This window comes from Macaca nemestrina, chromosome 16, assembly GCF_043159975.1.
Source record: "Macaca nemestrina isolate mMacNem1 chromosome 16, mMacNem.hap1, whole genome shotgun sequence".
NCBI lineage: Eukaryota > Metazoa > Chordata > Mammalia > Primates > Cercopithecidae > Macaca > Macaca nemestrina.
In genome coordinates, this window is record NC_092140.1 from 89,075,577 (window position 1) to 89,092,949 (window position 17,373).

General features: G+C 38.9%; 1 long non-coding RNA gene across 1 annotated transcript; it reads right to left on the reverse strand.

The window, feature by feature from the left end:
* Positions 1-441: 441 nt before the first annotated feature.
* LOC139359131 (uncharacterized) lies at positions 442-16,834 on the reverse strand. Its single transcript, XR_011614896.1, has 5 exons — positions 16,811-16,834; positions 15,905-15,940; positions 4,068-4,138; positions 3,732-3,876; positions 442-3,463 (listed from the first exon to the last, which is right to left on the reverse strand). It is a non-coding gene; the product is annotated as an uncharacterized lncRNA (long non-coding RNA).
* Between the last annotated feature and the right edge of the window lie 539 nt (positions 16,835-17,373).

Sequence of the window (17,373 nt, forward strand, 5' to 3'; positions counted from 1 at the left end):
CATTTGGAAAACTGTTATTTTTTTTCCAGGTTCAAGCAATTCTTGTGTCTCAGCCACCTGAGCAGCTGGGAATTCAGGCGCATGCCACCATACCTGGTTAATTATTGTATTTTTAGTAGAGATGGGGTTTTGCCATGTTAGCCAGGCTGGTCTCAAACCCCTGACCTCAAGTGATCCGTCCACCTCATCCTCCCAAAGTGCTGGGATTATAGGTGTAAGCCACTGCTCCCAGCTCTGTTTTTTAAATTTATTTTTGTTTTTTAAAAATTGTTTTACTCAGAAGAGAAAATATGGTCCCTGTTATTCCATTTTGCAGAAGTGCAACATCCTCTGCCATGGAATTTAGCTACATTAACTCCATTCTATAATCTTAAGCTGCACCTTTACATAGGAGCAGCCAACTAGAAAATGCTAAATATAAGAGGAACCAGACTGGAAAATGTTGAAGACACTCACAAATCTATTATAGGTAGCAGAAAAAGAACCCAATATGAGCTATCTTACAGCCAGTATCATTGTTACACAATATGCACACATATTCAAACATATACCAATTAATTATCCAAAAATGGCAGCTGAATTTAATTTATTGAGATTTATTATTTTATATTCATCTGAACAGCTATTTATTTTCAATTATTGGAAAAACATTTCTTGAAATTTCAAGTACTTTTTAGTTTGTTTTGTTTTGTTTTTTGTTATCAATTTGTTTTTTTATGAATAGGATTATTGCCTTTACTTCTGTGGGGTCTTTGTAAGGTCTTACACAACATCTGACAATACTCATTGATGAAATTTCTACAATATAATGAGAAAAGACTGGTGACTTTCTAGCCAACCTAGGTTCTGAAAAACTCTTGAAAAACTAGGCCATATGTGAATAAGACTGCTAGATGACTTTCACTTTTAGCAATAACGCAATTAACTAATGCATTTTCTAAACTTTTATGAAGTCTCACAAAAAGTTACAAAAATATAGAAAAGTCTGAAAGATAAAAGGTGTATTAGTCTATTTTTTTACTACTATGAAGAAATAACCAAGACTGGGTAATTTACAGAGAAAAAGAGGTTTAATAGACTCACAGTCCCCATGGCTAGGGAGGCCTCAAAATTTTCACAGAAGGTGAAGGAGTAGCAAAGGCACATCTTACATGGTGGCAGGCAAGAGAACATGTTTAGAGGAACTGCCCTTTATAAAACCATCAGATTTCATGAGACTTATTCACTACCATGAGAACAGGAGGGGAAAATCCACCCCTACGATTAAATTACCTCCCACTGGGTCTCTCCTAGGATACATGGGAATTGTGGGAGCTACAATTCAAGATGAGATTTGGGTGGGGACAAAGCCAAATCATATCATTCCATCCCCAGCCCCTCCCACATCTCATGTCATCACATTTCAAAACCAACCATGCCTTTCCAAGAGTCCCCCCTAGTGTTATCCCATTTCAGCATTTACTCAAAAGTCTGTATCCAAAGTCTCATCTGAGACGAGGCAAGTTCCTTCTGCCTATGATCCTGTTAAATCAAAAGCAAGTTAGTTACTTCCTAGATACAATAGGAGTACAGGTATTGGGTAAATACAGCCATTCCAAATGGGAGAAATTGACTAAAATGAAGAGGCTGCAGGCCCCATGCAAGTCAAAAATCCAATGGGGCAGTCAAATCTTAAAACTCCAAAATTATCTCCTTTGACTCCATGTTTCACATCCAGGTCATGCTGATACAAGAGGTGGGCTCCCACAGCCTCGGATAGCTCTGTCCCTGTGGCTTTGCAGGGTACAGCCTCCCTCCTGGCTACTTTCCTGGGCTGGCATTGTGTGTCTGTGGCTTTTTCAGGTGCACAGTTCAAGCTTTCAGTGGATCTACCATTCTGGGACCTGGAAGATGGTGGCTCTCTTCTCACAGCTCCACAAGGAAGTATCCCAATAGGGACTCTGTGTGGAGGCTCTCACCCTACATTTGCCTTCTGCAGTGCCCTAGCAGAGGTTCTCCATGAGGGCTCCACCCCTGCAGCACACCTCTGCCTGGACATCCAGCTGCTTCCATACGTCCTCTGAAAACTAGGCAGAGGTTCCCAAAACTCAATTCTCGACTTCTGTGCACTCACAGGACCAACACCACATGGAAGCTATCAAGACTTTGTGATTTGCACTTTCTGAAGCAATGACCTGAGCTGTACCTTGGCCACTTTTAGCCATGACTGGAGCATGTGGGACACAGGGCACCAAGTCCCTAGGCTGCACACAGGAAGGAAGTCCTGAACCAGGCCCACAAAATCATTTTTTCCTCCCAGGTCCCTGAGCCTGTGATGTGAGGGGCTGCTGTGAAGTTCTCTCATATGCCCTGGAGACATTTTCCCCATTGTCTTGGGGATTACCCTTTGGTTCCTCGTTACTTATGCAAATTTCTGCAGTGGCTTGAATTTCTCCCCAGGAAATGGACTTTTTGTTCTACCACATCGTCAAGCTGCAAATTTTCCAAATTTTTATGCCCTGTTACTTCTTGAACACTTTGCTGCTTAGAAATTTCTTCCACCAGATACCCTAAATCATCTCTCCACAGATCTCTAGGGTGGGGGCAAAATGCAGCACATCTCTTTGCATAATAAGAGTGACCTTTACTCCAGTTTCCAACAAATTCCTCATCTCAATCTGAGACCACCTTAGCCTGGATTTTATTGTCCATATTACTATCAGCATTATGGTGAAAGCCATTCAACAAGTCTCTAGGAAGTTCCAAACTTTCCCACATCTTCCTGTCTTCTTCTGAGCCCTCCAAATTGTTCCAACCTCTGCCTGTTACCCAGTTCCAATGTTGCCTCCACATTTTCAGGTATCTTAATAACAGTACTCCACTCTACCAGTACCAATTTACTGTATTAGTCCATTTTTATACTGCTATGAAGAAATACCCAAGGCTGAGTAATTTATAAAGAAAAAGAGGTTTAATGGACTCACAGTTTCCATGGCTAAGGAGGCCTCACAATCATCACAGAAGGTGAAGGCGGAGCAAAGGCACATTTACATGGCAGCAAGCAAGACAGCATGTGCAGGGGAACTGCCCTTTATACAACCATCAGATCTCATGAGACTTATTCACTATCACAAGAACAACACAGGAAAACCTACCCCTATAATTTAATTACCTCCCATCAGGTCCTTCCCACAACACGTGGGGATTATAAGAGCTACAATTCAAGATGAGACTTGGGTGAGGACACAGGCAAACTGTATCAAAAGGTAACTCAGAGACTTCATAAAAGATGAAAAATTTTATATTACATTCTTCAAGTAATTAGTGGTTGACCATAATAACAATAAACTTGAGATTACAAGAAATATTCTATATGAATTTTTCAAGAATACTTAGAGAAACAGAATCTACAAACAAGTATGTAAATTAAGGATCCAGCTCAGTGGAAGAAATTTTAATAAGTGCATTTTTGAATAAATTTTTCCTGAAAAGTAATTTAAACTTAATTTGGTTAACTTTAGAAACTGTTCATTAGGCCATTTTTATTACAAAAAAAAAAAAAAAAACCCAGAATTTTTTTCTTAATATGGCAGAACAATACAACATTTGATTAAAATGTTAAGTCCCTAACTTATTTTGCTCTAACAGAGTTCAATTAAATTTTTCCTGAAGTTCATTAATATTGCCAATACTTGAGTTTCAGTCATTTGAACCAGGATATCTGTTTGCTTCTCATACAATAAAGCAATTACCTCTCACATCCTTTGCAATGATGACATCTATGTACACTCCTTGCAATGATGGCAAATGACCTGCCAGAAACATACAGTCCTATATAATCTCTGCAGACCCAAAGCTGCTCCTTTATTCGTGATCTTAGCTCTGGTGTAAAGAGACCTTCAAAAAATTAACATAAAGAGGAAAATAAAATCAATGGATTTTCTTCTACTATTTCTCTAACTACATTTCTCTAACCAATTTTCTTGCCAAACATAGGAGCAGCATTAGAACAATTAATTTATAGAGTCTTGAAAGACTGAGGCAGAAATTAATAGTTTATACTACAATATTCATTGAATAAAGAATACCTTTAATTACTAGATCTTCAACTGGAGTATCTAGGTAGACACACTGGGATTCATCAAGGAAACAACTCGACCTAAGGAGAATGGAGAGAAGCAAGACAGGATGACCACTCACCCAAGACTATCACAAAGTCAGGGGAGGCTTCCTCAACATGGGAAAATGGTGAATGAGTAAGAGTCCCTGGGCACCCACAATTCTTCCATGGACCTTTGCAACCCTGAACTCAGGAGACGCCCAGTGAGCCCCCAACCAGGGGCCCCAGACCAACACAGAGAGCTAGGTGGAGTGTGGGCAGAGCTGCTGCTCAGGCACATGCAGAGTCTCTGGAGCCTTGACTCCCTGGACATCCCAGAATTAGTGGCGGCAACTCTGGCTGTGGAGGAGGACAGGCTCTCTCACATGCCCCAGGAAAAGAACTAAATCCAGGGTCTTGAGCAGCAATGGACTGCAAGCCTCACCTCCACTGCATCTCACAGGCTAAGGCCCACCTGCCTGGGTCTCCAGCCACCAACCCTCTGGGTTCTCAGCAGGTAATAGCTCTGTACTTCCTTGGGATGAAGCTCCCAGAAAGAGAGGCTGACCAGCATTTTTGCTGTCTTGCAGCCCCCGCCTCCATAGCCCTCTGTCTCGAGTAGTGATTAGGGAGAGGTGTGGATCTCCATTGCAGTGTAGCCATCCCATGGAAAAGCAGTCAGGCTATTTTTTATGTGGCTCCCAAATGGCTCCTCCTTCTCCTCATGGGGCAAGACCTACTAAATTGGGACTCCAGCCACATCCAACCAAGGATCTTGGGCCAGTAGCAGCTCTGCACCTTCCTGGGACAGAGCTCTGAGAGTGAGAAGCCAGACGCCATTCTTGCTGTCTCACAACCCTTGCCACTATACCCTGTGAGTTCTGGGGAGTATGTGGTGAGTAGGCAGTGGCATGGCTCCCCAGCACAGTGCAGCCATCCCACAGAAAAGTGGACAGACTGTTTTCCATGTGGGTTTCTGTCCTTGCTTCTCTTCACTGGGTGGGACCTCCCAACTCCAGCACAATTCCCTTGCTCCCCCTTGAACATTTCAGTCAGAAGCAGCTCTGCATTTCTCTGAAAAGGAATTCCCAGAGAGAATCCACAACACCTCTGCCACTGCAGCTGCAATGGTACTGCCCTAACCACCCTTGGGTGAGAGAAGAAATAAAGAGCCTAATTGTTATTCTGGCACCACCAGTATATGGTAGCTCATTTGAAAAGGAGTCCAGTCTCTCTTCCCTGTGAGCCCTCACCTTCTCCCCTCACCAGGCAGGGTCCCTGCCTTGGTACCAAGAACAACTACCCCATCCCTGGCTGAACATTCCCACTGCTAGTGGCTCTGTGTCTCCCTAAGAGGCTCCCAGAGGCAAGTGACAGCATCCCTACTACGGCCACAACAATGGTCCTGCCCCTGCTGCCCTTGATCTAAGAAGAAACAAAGACTTTGAGGAGTTCACCTGAACTTCCAGAACACTACAGTCAGCATACAGAGAGGAGAACAGTCTCTTCTCCCTGTGAGCCCTCGTTCCCCCACTTTTCACCAAGCAGAGCCCACAACTTGGGTCAGTAGAGCAACTGCCCCACCCCTTGACTGACTATTCCCAGTAGCAGCAACTCCTTGTTTCTCTGAGGTGGAGCTCCCAGAGGCAACTGAAAGCCCCACTACAACTTCCACTGCAGTGGTACTGCCCTTGCTCTCAGACCAGAGAAGAAGCAAAGACCCTGAGTGCTTTACACACACATTCAGCAAGATGCAGCCACCCTAACGAGGAGAGGAAGCCTGTCTTTCCCAGGTCTCCCCACTATACCACCCCGCTGCCACTAGTCACCAGGCAAGGCTCTCCCAGTTTGGGCCTAGCAGAGATGCCCCATCCTGGACCAATCACACTGATTGATAGTGGCTCCATATCTCTCTGTGGTGGACCCCCAAGAGACAAGTGAAAGACCCTATGCCACAACTACTTCTAGGGTCCCTTCTCCTGCTGCTTCCAAGTTGGGGAGGGAACAGAAGGCCTGAGATCACCCCAGAGCTGTGGTGTGTAACCTGGGAGTATCAAGCTGAGATCTGAAGCCAGCACTCAAGTGAGAGATGAGCCCACACTTCAGGAGCATTGAGAGGGAGCATGACTGAAATCATGAGGAAATACAGAGAAGTCATATGACTGTGCAAGAGTCTACTGAATGGCCATTATGCTTAAGTGCCATCTACTGGATCATAGTCCAAAATATCAACACCAAAAATACTTTACAATATACCCCCTATGAAACCAAAGACAATAATTCATCTGCAAATAAATAGCCTGCACAAAGTCTCGGCCTTCTGAAACCATCTAGAAAAGAAGTTCACTGACTGTACTGAATTTATGCCACAGTTAAAGGAACACCAGCTCACACAGATGAGAAAAAAGTAGTGCAAAAACTCTCACAACTCAAAAAGCCAGAGTAACTTCTTTTCTCCAAATGACCACACTAGTTCCCCAGCAAGGGTGGTTCTAAGGCTGAAATGGCTGAAATGACAGAAACAGAATTCAGAATAAGGATAAAAACAAAGTTGATGAACATTCATGAGAACACAGAAAGCCAAAGAAACAAAAAAAAAAAAAAAAAAAAGACAAGCCATTAAGAAACAAACTGATGTGAGAGTGAGAGAGCTATAAAACAAAGTAAAAGAATTACATAATGAAATTGCAAGCATTAACAGCAGAATAGACCAAGCTGAGGAAAGAATCTCAGAGCTTGAAGACTGACTCTCTGCAATAGCTCAGACAAAAAATGAAGAAAAAAGGATAAAAAAGAAGAAACAAAACCTCTGAAAAATACGGGATTATGTAAAGAGACCAAACCTGTGACTCATTGGCATTCCTGAAAGAGATGGGGAGAAAGTAGGCAACTTGGAAAATATTTTTCAGGATATCATCCATGAAAACTTCCCCAACCTTGCTAGACAGACCAATATTCAAATTCAGAAAAATGCAGAGAACCCCTGGGAGAACCATCTCCAAGACACAATAATGAGATTTTACAAGGTCAAAATGAGAGAACAAAATGTTAAAGGAAGCTAGAGAGAAGGGACAGGCCACCTACAAAGGGAAGCCCCTGGGGCTAACAGCTGGCCTTTCAGGAGAAACACTACAAGCCAGAAAGAGATTCAGAGCTTATATTCAGCATTCTTAAAGAAAATAATTTCCAACCAGGAACTTTGTATCCTGCCAAACTGAGCTTCATAAGTGAAGGAGAAATAAGATCCTTTACAGACAAGCAAATGCTGAGCAAAAGCAAATGCTCACCAAACCTGCCTTACAAGAGGTCCTGAAAAGTGCACTAAATATGAAAAGAAAGGATGATTACCAGTCACTAAAAAAACACACATAAGTACACAGACCAATGACACCATAAAGCAATCACACAAACCAGTCAACCTCATAACAATATAATGATGGGATCAAATCTGCACATATCAATATTAACCTTGTATGTAAACAGGCTAAATGCCCCAATTAAAAGACCCAGTGGCATGCTGGATAAAGAAGCAAAACCCAATGGTATGATATCACCAAGAGACCAATCTTATATGCAGTGACACCTATAGCCTCAAAATAAAGGGATGGAGAAAAATCTACCAAGCAAATGGAAAACAGAAAAAGCAGGAATTAGTATCCTAATTTTAGATAAAATGGGCTTTAAACCAACAAAGATTTTTAAAAGATAAAGAAGAGCATTATACTGGGTGAGTGCAAAAGTAATTGCAGTTTTTGCATTGTTGGAAATTGCTGTTTGATATTGGGATATATTCCTAAATAAATGTGGTTATGTTACACATCATTTTAATGGGCATTTCTCGCCTTGTGGTTTTTTTGCTAATGACTTATTACTTGCTGTTTATTTTATGTTTATTTTAGGTTGTGGAAATGATGTTAGACTAAAAGAAAATTTGAGCGATTTTTTAATTCAAGTTCATGTGTCATAAAGCAATGGAGACAACTTACAATATCAACACCATATTTGACCCAGGAACTGCTAACAAATGTACAGTTCAGTGGTGATTCAAGAAGTTTTTCAAAGGATATGGTAAATTGAGTGTGATCATCAAAGCTGATCCTCTCACACTACACAAGAAGTTGCTGAAGAACTCAATATCAACCATTCTATGATCGTTCAGCATTTGAAGCAAATTGGAAAGGTGAAAAAGCTCCATAAGTACCCAGTTATTGATGCCTCATGAGCCAAACAAAAATAAAAAAACTTGTCATTTTGAAATGTCATCTTCTCTTATTCTGCACAGCAACAATGAGCCATTTCTCAATTGGATTGTGACGTGTGACAAAAAGTGGATTTTATACAATAACCGGCAATGACCAGCTCAGTGGTTGGACCGATAAGAAGCTCCAAAGAACTTCCCAAAGCCAAGCTTGCACCAAAACGAGGTCATGGTCACTGTTTGGTGGTCTGCTGCCAGTCTGATCTACTACAGCTTTCTGAATCCCATTGAAACCATTATATGAGAAGTAAGCTCAGTAAATTGATGAGATGCACTGAAAACTCTATCGCCTGCAGCCAGCATTGGTCAACAGAGAGGGGCCGATTCTTCTCCATGACAACATCCGACTGCATGTTTTCCAACCATCACTTCGAAAGTTGAACAAACTGGGCTATGAAATTTGCTTCATCTCCCATATTGACCTTACCTTTCACCAACCAACTACCACGTCTTCAAGCGTCCCGACAACTTTTTGCAGGCAAAATGCTTTCACAACAAGCAAGATGCAGAAAATGCTTTCCAAGAGTTTGTCAAATCCCAAAGCACAGATTTTTACACTACAGGAATAAACAAACTTATTTCTCATTGGCAAAAATGTGTTGATTATAATGGTTCCTATTTTGATTAGTAAAGATGTGTTTGAGCTTAGTTATACTGATCTAAAATTCACGGTCTGAAACCACAATGACAATTGCACCAATAATGGTAAAGGATTCAGTTCAAAAAGAATATCTAACTATCCTGAATATATACACACCCAACATAGCACCCAGATTAATAAAGCAAATTCTTAGAGATTTATGAAGAGACTTAGATTCCCACACAATAACAATGAGAGATTTCAACACCCCACTGACAGTATTAGACACATAATAGAAGCAGAAAATTAACAAACATTCAGTACCTGAACTGAACACACAACGGGACATAAAACAATCTTTTGCAAATGCAAAAGAACCAAACTCATACCAACCATGTTCTTGGACCACAGCACAATAAAAATAGAAATCAACACAAAGAAAATCACTCAAAACCATACAATTGTATGGAAACTAACTTGCTCTGGAATGATTTTTTGATGAATAATGAAATTAAGGCAGAAATCAAGAAATTATTTGAAACTAATGAGAGCAAAGATACAATACCCCAGAATCTCTGGGACACAGGTAAGGTAGTACTAACAGTGTAATTTACAGCACTAAATGCCCCCATCAAAAAGTTGGACAGATTCCAAGTTAACAACCTAACATCACAACTAGAAGAACTGTTGAAGCAAGAATAAACCAACCCCAAAGCTAGCAGAAGACAAGAACTAATCAAAATTACAGCTGAAGTGAAGGAAAGTGAGATGATGTGAAAAACCATACAAAACATCAATGAATGCAGGAATTGGTTCTTTAAAAAAAATAAGATATACAGACTGTTAGCTAGACTAATAAAAAAGAGAGAAGATCCAAATAACACGATTAGAGATAAAAAGGGGAACACTACCACTGACCCCACAGAAATAAAAAAAAAGTATCAGAGACTACTTTGAACATCTCTATGCAGACACACTAGAAAATCTAGAAGAAATGGATCAATTCCTGGACACACACAACTTTCCAAAGCTGAATCAGGAAGAAATTGAATTCCTGAACAGACCAATAATGAGTTCTAAAGTTGAATCAGTAATAAAAAGTCTACAAACCAAAAAAGCCCAGGACCAGACAGATTCATGGCCAAAGTCTACCAGAAGTAAAAGAATAAATAACTAGTACCATTCCTACTGAAATTACACCAAAAATTGAGAAGGATTAATTCTTCACCAGCTCATTCTATGAGGCCAGCATCATCCTGATACACAACGATGAAAAAAAAAATTCAGATCAATATCCTCGATGAACATTGATGCATAAATCTTCAACAAAATACTAGCAAACTGAATCCAGCATCACATCAAAAGCTAATGCATCATGATCAAGTAGGCTTTCCTCCTGGGATACTAGGTTGCTTCAACATATGCAGATCATTAAATGTGATTTGTCACATAGACAAAATAAAAACAAAAACCACATAATTATTTCAATAGATGCAGAAAAGGCTTTCAATAAAATCCAACATTCCTTCATGTTAAAACCCCTCAACAAACTAGGCATTAAAGGAACATATTTTAAAAGTATAACAGCTATCTATGAAAAACTCACAGCCAATATCAAACTGAATGGGAAAAAGCTGGAAGAATTCCCTTGAAAACCGGCACAAGACAAGGATGAAAAGTCCAGTGCTATCAGGAACACATGGGCATACACATGAAGACTTTAAGAGTGTCTTAGTGAAGAGCCTGCCTTCTAGTCCTGTCCTGCTGTTTGCTGCATTTGTTTTATTTTTCAGTTTTCCCTGAATCTGGTCTTTGCTCCCATTACTATCCTTTGGATCCTTATGATTTGCTTTCTAGACTATGGCAAATTTCCCAATTGGACTTCCTACTTAGAGTGTCTCTTGCTCTTATTTCATTTGTAAAAATTCAATTCATTTTTATTTCTAAAACCCTGCTCTGATAACGTCACTCCATTGCTCAGTGACTTTGAACACTTTCACTTAACTATAGAAGAAGGTCTACACTTCTATTCAGACATTTAAAATGCCCTTGGAAAATTAATACTAACTTAACATCATTCTAAGAGTTGACAAATACTGTACATGCTGACATAAATTGTATTACTCCCCATTTCCCAGATGAGCTTGGTATAATATTTCCGACGTTTCTTTCCTCTTTATGTTGAAGACTCCTCTCAAGTCTCACATCATCCCAGGTACCCATGTGGATGTGCCCAAAGCACCTCATCCTCTTCTGATCTCACAGAGTGCTTTGGTGAAACCTCTCTTTTGTCACGTATTTTAGCTAATCTCGTCTCTCTCCAGAATTAGTTTGTTCAGCAAACCTGAAGCTGTATTATCATGTCATCTTTCCTACAAAATTTTAGACTTTAGATAAAATGCCACATTTTCTTCTCATCCTTGTATCCGCAAGGCTCCTAACGTTTCATATGGATTACATTTAATGAATGACTGAAATAGATTTATTTAAAATTTTTTGAAAGGCCTTTCAAATATTTCTCCTGAATCAGAATTGTAGTGTTTCCAATTGTGACTCCATCCAATTTCTCTCCATTTGTAATAATCATTCGTAGACAATAAGGCTGTAAACAACACATTTAGAGGGGGAAAAAAAATGGTCTCAGAATCTTTTCAAGCTGTTGTCATCTGGACACATCTGGTGGTGGTTATTAGTCACAGGAAAATGCCTAAGAGTTTACAAGTTGTATTTTAGTCAGTTCTCCTTCAAAGTCTCTCCATGTTAGCCAACCATGATTAGCCCCTGACTGTACCAGCCCACTCCATGTACACACACATCGCTTCCTACTTCAAATCTTCCTGCTCATTCTTTATACTGGTGAAGTGAGAAACTGTAATCAATTCCAGATTGAACACACTTCTGAGAACTCCAGAACTGTATTTTCCCTTCACATGGATATAGTGCTTTAAATTCACACCAGATTTTTTTGTTTTGTTAAGGATTATTTGGCTCTTAATAATGTGTTGTTAATTGTTATTGCATTTCGCAAAATGATAGCCCCATTATGAAACTGATCTCCTGGTGCAGATCCAACTACAAATACAAGTTACTGATAACTCATCAACTTGTAGAGCTTTACTCTTCAAATACTGCAATTAATACCTATTCTTAAGCATAATAATAGATTATTGTCATATATATGCACAGAGTACACCAAAGTGCTTGGACACAGAATTCAGACTTATTCCAAATTTATTGTGGTATGTTATTTCTCTCAATTTTATAAGTCACGACATATAGGAGATAAAGAAAATAATTTAAATGTTATGTTCTCACATCATCTAATTGGATATGACACATTACTTTTTTTAGCCGCATTTCTCAGCTTTTATATTAATGTATTTATTAGGATCCATTAGCTGGCAAACAACAGAAAATCAACCCATAACAAATGGAGCAAAACAAGAAAATTATTAGTTTATATACAAGTAAATACACTCAAATAGCTGACAGATGTCAAGGAAGAGCTGCACACTAGGAATTTAGGAATTGGGACTGGGGACTGGGGACTTTATCTCTTTCTAGTTAGATTTTTGTTTTGTTTTGTCTCTGCGTGTTCCTAGGGTGTGGAACATGGCTACTGATAATCTCAGTCCACAAATCCTAGATGAAAACATTGTTTTATATGTCAATGCCAAAAAAGGGAGTGCAATTGATCTTCCAACAGTTACGTGTTCACTCTTCGGACCAGTCATTCTGGGCAAGAGAATGTGGTGATAAGAATGCATATAACTTACCAAGACCTAGATCTCTCACATAAAACAGCTACTGTAGTGCACAACAATCTGTAACATGTTGAGGACTTCTGTGTTAATGTCATCAGAGGCAGTGCATGATAATATAGGGGAGTAATTAGGAGAGTCCCATGTTTCATGGGGATAGTGAGGTTTGGATGAGCAACAGGGGACCTTAGTAGTGTGATACTATTTTAACACATATGGTTAGGTAAAACTGAGTTCTTAGGTATCAAGTGGGTTGATAATAGTTCAGATATTCTCTCAAGAGGTGAAATGTAGCTGCCACCTCATCTGTCACCGTAGATGTGTTCCCCTCCTATGCAGCAATAGCCTCTTCACCTAACGTTCCTTGTATCTGCCTACCCTGCTTTTTTAAACAGTTTTCCTTGATCCAGGGAAGGAAATGTAAGTCATAAAAGCTTTTATTTTAATTTCTTACTCTCTTATCTTTTTTTTCTTTGTTTGGGCTGGGACAGAGTCTCACTCTATCACCCAGACTGGAGTACTGTGGCATAATCTCGGCTCTCTGCAACTGCAACCTCCCAGGGTTCAAGTGATTCTCCCAGGGTTCAAGTGAGCCTCCTGAGTGGCTGGGACTAAAGGCACATGTCACCAAGTATTTTTGCACAGACAGAGTTTCACCATGTTGCCTAGTCTAGTCTTGAATTCCTGGGCTCAAATTATCCTCCTACCTAGGCTTCCCAAAGTGCTGAGATTACAGGCGTGAGCCACTGCACCCAATCATATTCTCATATCTTTTAAAGCAAAATTTATTCTCTTAGAACACAGCGTTCCTGAAATTACAAGTAGCGTATGAAGTAATGAAAATACAAGTAGCATACATCAATTATGAAAAATCATCAAGTCCTTGTTTAGCCATTTTTATAGCTGAGTATCCTTTATTTATGCCTGGGTGATCTAAAAAAACTCATTGTTATAAATTTCTTTTATTTTTCCAGCTCTAAAGTGTTTTAATGGAGTATATAATTCAAAGGAGAATTATCCCTCCTAATTTAGAAAGTACTTGGAATTTATTTTTAGCAATGGTCACCCAAAACATAAGATTTAACTTCTTATCCAAAGACAAATTTCTGAAAAACTACTACATCTAAGTCATAAACTGAGGTATATATGAGCCATTACCTGCTTAGTAGAATACTATTGTTTCTTGCTATAATCCGAATGTTTGTGTCCTTCTAAAATTCATATATTGAAATCCAATCCCCAATGTGATAGTATTAAGAGGTGGGACATTTCGAAGGTGAGTAAATCATAGGGAAGGGGCCCTCATAAATAGGATTAGTGCCTCTGTAAACTCTTGGGATCTTTATAACCAATCAAATGGATATATCAAATAAGTTTGTGAACACAAGATTTTACAATTCAAATAAGAAAATTTAACTAGAATAGCTATAATCTGTTCATGTATTGCCACACTGATACTTTTTGGAATTATAAAATTAATTAGATTAGAAGACAAATTAGAAGAAAGAAGAGATATGCATGCCCTGAAGAACTTCAGTAGCTGGAGGTTAGTAAGAAGAGGAGCATCTAGGACAAGAGATTGAGACAGAGAAGCAAAAGAGATGGGTAAAAAAACAAGGTTGTAGTTTCAAGGGAAGCAAATGTTTCCAGAACACAGTGATCAAATGATGACAGAAGTACATCCACTGACTATTCCAATGTAGATGTCATTATGGGCCTTGGCAAGGGAAGTATTGGGAGCAGAATCCAAGAGTAGATTAACAAGTAAATAAAAGTCAGACAATTTCGGTAGTGTAAATTTTGAGACATCTGCCTTTGAAGGGAACAGAACATGGGAAGTACTTAGAGAGGCTTAAGGAATCATGAGAGGTGTTTTCTTAAAGAAAAACACATGAATATTTTTATTGAAATAATTTATTAAAATATATAAATTATAAGTATTACATGAAGCAAGATACTTCATGTTATAAACTGTTCAGGAAAATTTTCTGGGTGGTAGAGTAAAAATATATCTAAAATACCTTATTAAAATGTTCCACACATCCAGATGAGACAAATATGGACTCAATATTTTGTTTCCATAATCTTTTCTTCATTAACACTCTCATGATTTTTTTTTACTATAATTTATCACCTGGATTACTACATGCTATGGTTTGAACGTGCCTTCTCCAAAATTCAGGTGTTGCCAATGTGAAAGTATTGAGAAGTGGGGACTGTAAGAGTTGATTAGGCCTCGAGGGCTCCTTCCTCAGGAATGAGATTAAAGATCTTATAAAAGAAAGAGACTTTACACAGTGTTCAGCTAGCTTGCTCTTCCACCTTCCACCATGTGAGGACACAGCAACAAGGCACCTTGGAAGCAGAGAGCAGCTCTCACCAGACTGAATTTGTTGGCACCTTGATCTTGAACTTTGCAGACTCCAACATGGTGAGAAAATAATTTTCTGCTCTTTATGAACTACTAACTTTCAGGCATTTTGTTATCACAGCACAAATTGACTAAGACACTACATTACTGTCTAATTGCCTCCAGCCTCTTGCTTCTCTGTTATCAATAATTTTTTCAAAATCACAAATATGATGTCTGTTATTTAAAGTTTTCACTTTATCTTCTCAGGATAAAGGGTGAACTCCTTCCTCCAGCTCTTTATAATCAGCCTCAATCTCCTAAATATCTTCTCTCACTTCATTAATCATGCACCATTTTTTGAAACTACAATAATGTATTCAATATATCCTGACTCTTTCCTTCATACTTTTGCATATTCTTAGAATACACATTTGCTTAAAATGTTCTTTACAACAATCTTCAAACTCAAACCACACTCCTAAATACATACACCCTCACACATAAAATCCCCTTTTATAACTAGTTATAGTCATCTTTCAACCCTCAACTTAGATTTCACTTCCTCTGATAAGTTGCCTTATCGCATAAATTTGTTTGAGAGGCTGTCTTCATAAAGTTCATTTTACCCATCATAGCACTTATCCCACTATATCATGTCATGTATTTTCTTATCAGAATTGAAAGAAACTAAAAGTCTTTGTAGTAGTCCACGAACCTTGTAGCTGCAGAATATACTGCAATGGCTGGCAATTGTGCTTAACATAAGATATAGCAAAATACCTGGAAGAAACTTGGAAAGAGTGTTGAAGAGAGAAAGGAAGGATTTACAATTTATAGAAGTTTCCCAAGTGAACGCCAGTTCTAATATGCTTACCTATTTGAGAACTACGGTCTGGATGAACATCTATTCCTGGGAAGCAAAAGGAAAACAGTACTTCATGATTTTGTTTATGAGGCTGAAATCATACCTAATTAAAATAACATTTTGTTTTTCTTAACATAACATATACTAAGAATTGCAGATGTCAAATTCTGGCACATTTGCAATAAACTTACTAAACAGAAACTTAAAATTCATTACTTGAATCAGATAGGAGATTGAAAGAAAATAAAAAATAACATTAATGATAACCATATTTTCTTCAAAATAAACTGCACGGTTTTGTTAAAAACAAAAACAAAAGAAAACAAAAAACGTTATTCCATATGGTTTGGCTAATCCAGTTGGAATTGTCACTGAAAGTTTTGAAGTGGTATATTTTTACCATTAAAACATAGAAAAAAAAAAAGTCTACAGCCCGGGGCGGTGGCTCACGCCTGTAATCCCAGCACTTTGGGAGGCCGAGGCGGGTGGATCAGGAGGTCAGGAGATTGAGACCATCCTGGCTAACACGGTGAAACCCCTTCTCTACTAAAAATACAAAAAATTAGCCGGGAGTGATGGCGGGCGCCTGTAGTCCCGGCTACTCAGGAGACTGAGGCAGGAGAATGATGTGAACCCGGGAGGCGGAGCTTGCAGTGAGCCGAGATTGTGCCACTGCACTCCAGCCTGGGCGATGGAGCAAGACTCTGTCTCAGAAGAGAAAAAAAAAAAAAAAAAAAAAATTAAATTAAATTAAAAGTCTACAGGCTTCAACCATTAAATAATACAGGAAAAAACTAGAGAAATTCTTTTGCACAGTTTTATGTATACATTTTCAAAACTGATTTGGCTTTAAAAATCTGCGTTCTATTAATGTCTGCTTAGTAGTGTTTTCCTTCTTCAGTCACCTATCTATACCTTCTTCTATTCTTTTCAAACTAATAGTAGGCAACAGAACCATCTGCCTGATATAAATACATTCAGAAGTTACTCCTGAAATTCAGATTACATTGTAAGAGCAAGGGAAAACAAGGAGTACATTTGACTTCTCATTCTCATTTGTTTATAGGTCATAAACTTACAGAACTTGATTACTTGATTGTCATTTTCAGAATTATTTGTCATAATGCTATGCTTACTAAATTGTTGGTTTTTGAGAGGCCATACCATCTTTTTACAGAAAAACAGAATAAAACCACAGTAAAATATTTAGAATTTTTAATGCTTTTTGGATAATACAATTCTACGGCTACAATTTTTAAAATGAAGCAAATCGAATTTTATTTTCTCCTGCCTTTCCACTTTTGAAATGCGTCAATGATTTCATGTGTAATCCACCTCTCACCTTGAGGCCACCTCATTTATTTACCCACCTCTGTCCTTGTCTCACTCCCCTTCCATATCTAAGCCTTCCTGAATCTTAACCCACACTCACATCGCATACTCAGATCTGAGCCTATTGCTAAGCCAAGCTCAGACAT